At 32.7% G+C, this 3,594-nt stretch overlaps 1 non-coding gene across 1 annotated transcript; it reads right to left on the bottom strand.

The window, feature by feature from the left end:
- Window positions 1-233: 233 nt before the first annotated feature.
- LOC111817584 lies at window positions 234-340 on the bottom strand. Its single transcript, XR_002821743.1, has one exon. It is a non-coding gene; the product is annotated as a U6 spliceosomal RNA (small nuclear RNA).
- Between the last annotated feature and the right edge of the window lie 3,254 nt (window positions 341-3,594).

Here is a 3,594-nt window from a genome sequence, read left to right as displayed (position 1 = left end):
TTGTCTTCTTAGTGGTTATTCATAGTACAAGATGTAGGCATGCTATCCTGTCCAGAAACACTATTAGTTCAAATCTTTCTATTCACTGAATTAAGAGAAAGTAGCTGGATATCTATCCTGATTATTTTAAATATACAGATACAAAATGGTCCTTCATTTTTTGTTTAGTCTTATCAGAGAGGGTATTCCATTGTCACTTAAATATTGTAGGTGTGTGAATTCAGCAAACTATAAAAAATATGGAACGCTTCACGAATTTGCGTGTCATCCTTGCGCAGGGGCCATGTTAATCTTCTCTGTATCGTTCCAATTTTAGTATATGTGCTGCCGAAGCGAGCACGACATATCAATTATTAATATACTCTCTTTAAAGTAAATGTTTGAGGAAAAAAGTTAATAAAGGAAACCAGAGACAGGAAAAAATGCCATATGATTCTCCTGCTACAATGTTGTACATGGTTTGATTTCTAAATTTCTGTGTAAAAATGCGTGGCTTTTTTCACATTCTATAGAGATTTAAATTGTAGAATATCCATGGTTGTTAGAAGATGGCAGTTCCATTTTATGTCTAATGTGTTTGATATTCAGATGGATACTAATGTTAAGCTCAGCAGCCTATGTTTTAGGCTAATAATATCATTAAGCTTCTCTTCTGGATGTTTAACAACTAAAGTTTGCAGACCAAAAATTAGAGAAAAAGAGGGGTACAAGGATAGCCAATATATTGGCCCTAGCCCTTCAAAGTTAGTGAGGACTCAGGACATAAGAGAACTTGTGCTGTGACATCCTACAACTCAGAGGTATCCCAAATTTTCTGATCAAGGAGATTATGGGGCCACAGAGGAAAGTGATCAACTATGTACAGTTTGCCTAAGGAGAGTCACTTAGAGAGAAAAAAACTCTCTTAGGTTTTCACAGAGAACAAATTGGTCAAGCAATGGCCTTGACTTCTCCAGATGACTGACACTGACAAAAGATCTTCAAGGTTGCTTTATATGGTTTCAGGGTATTCCTGAGGATATTTGACTGACCTTTTCAGATACAAAATTAACCTTTTTAGTTATATAAGTCTTGCTTTATATTGGTCTTAACCATCCAGCCAAAAAGTATAACCACAAGGTATAAAAAGTAAGGTCATACTAATATACTAAGCTGTAAAAGGTTCAAATCAACAACTTCAGAAAATTTCCAGATCTGCTGATAACCCACTAATTTTATGGACTATTGGACTATATTGAATTATTTTGCTGATTTGAGGTACCTATAGCATTTATACTGTCACTAAGTATGAATAGATCCTTTAAAGACTTCTCCAAATACAGCTTCTCTAACAGCAATGGAACACCCATCTCTGACAAAACAAACAAAAAGCAGAATATCAATAAAGGCCCATTTTGTAGTGAAAAATATGTACATATGTATATACAAAATAGGATAGGTATAGAGCTACTTTCTCTTAGTTCAATGAGAAGCAAGGTTAGTGCTAATATTATTTGGACAAGGTATCTTGTCTGCATCTTGTCCTCTGAATAATTACTAGAAAGACAACAATATACAATATATATTTATTGCAACTGTCCTACCTATTTTGAAACTGTTTCATTGATATTTTTCTCATTAAAATGAATAAAAATTGAAAAAAATTACCAATTCTTGAGTTTTCTTTTAATCTGTCATTGATTTCTTTTGATGTGAAAAACTTTTCAAAATGGTGAGATCCCAGTTTTTGCTTTTTTTGAAGTATTTGGTTTTTGTTCATGAACACACTACCTACCCCTATGTCTTCAAGACTTCTACCTACTTTCTCCTTCAGTAGATTTAATGTTCAATTTTAATATTTAAATCTTTGTTCCATTTTGACTTTGTTTAGTGCATGGTGATAGACATAGGTCTAATTTTAGGCTTTAGCATGTGGAAAGCCAGTTTTCTAGCATCGTGTATTAAAGAAACTATCTTTCTTCCAAAATATATGACATTTTTATACAATGAAATATTACTTAGCTATCAAAAAAGAAAAACTCAAGGCTTTAAATGCCCAATGGATGCAACTAGAAACCATTCTCATAATTGAAAAAAATCTGCATGTGTAAACATCATATTGTTTCTCTAGTGTAAGAACCTGAAAGAGTAAATAAAATTGCAAGGTACAATAAATACGGTGAAAGGGATAGAATCTGTTTAAAGGAAAGAACAATTGGGTAAGCGAAAGAAGAAAAGAGAGAAAAAAGGAATTCTGAAGACCAACTTTGTGTGTTTATATCTGGTAACCTGGACAAATATTTTGAAGACAACAATGTGCAATACAACCTTTGTTGAATTCTTATCATTTTATTTTGTTTAGTGAAATTCTGTATCATTTCTAATGTTTGTTTTTTACTATTTTATATTCTCCTTAAAAATACAAAATAAAAATGAAGTGGACATTTTCAAATGTTAAATAATCATATCCCAAGACAGTTCAGTTTCACAAAAATTCCCACCTTTGTCCCAGTCACCCTGAGAAGGCACCATATTTCATTTATTTTGGGTATAGGTTTTTTCCAGATGCATATTTTCCACATCTCTTCTCTAAGGAGTTTTCTTAACTCAATGTTTAGTTCAATCATTTCATGTGTAAAGACGGGGAGTTCATATTCCCCTCAAAATTTTTAAACTTGCAGTAGATTTTTTTTTTGTTACTTTGTGCTTACAATTAGCTCAATGCTTCCCTAGCTCCTTTGTACAATAAAATCACTGCCTTTACCCACTGCTGTGTGTTCTAGTTGAAATAACTGGGGGAAGCCCAGGCTCTAAAATGCTTTAAAAGATCTCCAGGTGATTCTAATGTATACAAAAATTCAAGAATTAAATTATGTATCCATCTCATCATTACCTAATTCACCAAGAGGGTTATTTATCCTTCTCTATCCACACCAGACTTTGTTCTTTCATAGTGCCTAAAAGACAAAAGTAGAAAATGAGGAATAGTCCATAAAGCATTTTGAAAATGGCAATAACCGATTGACCCATCTTTTGCATCTGAGCTAATAGAAACTCTATAAACTGTTATGACTTAATTCTGTGAATCATTGGAGAAAATTTTAATCCCTAAGCTTTGGGTTCTTCAGAGCCTGAGAGTCCAAAGAGAGTTCACAAGCAAAAAGACTGAAGATGGGTAATTGGGTGGTGGCATGCAAAGTTATCAAGAGCCTCAAACAGATCCGGTTACCACAACTGTGGATTAATTAAAATTAGCAATCAAACATCCTAAGACAAACAAAGATAGGAGAAATTTAAGTAATTTATTTATAGGGACCTGTCACTGGATAAAAATTTATCTAATATAATCAGTGAATATTAGAATGATTGTTTTTTAGAATGATTAATTGGTATACAACTGTATTTATGTGGACTAATTGTTGACATTATAGACCCCAAGGGCTGTCTTCTTCTTAGATTTCTAGTCTCTGGCTTAATACAGCACTGACCACTGCTGCTGAATTAATCTTTTTATCGTTCTTCATTCTTTGTTTAAATTTCATTTTATTTCCTTTTGAAGTGTAAAAACAAAAACAAATAGCAGAAACAAAAACAAAAACAGAAAAACATACAATA

The sequence above is a fragment of the Octodon degus genome, unplaced genomic scaffold, assembly GCF_000260255.1.
Source record: "Octodon degus isolate 3935 unplaced genomic scaffold, OctDeg1.0 scaffold00062, whole genome shotgun sequence".
NCBI lineage: Eukaryota > Metazoa > Chordata > Mammalia > Rodentia > Octodontidae > Octodon > Octodon degus.
This window is presented reverse-complemented; position numbering and strand designations above follow the sequence as displayed.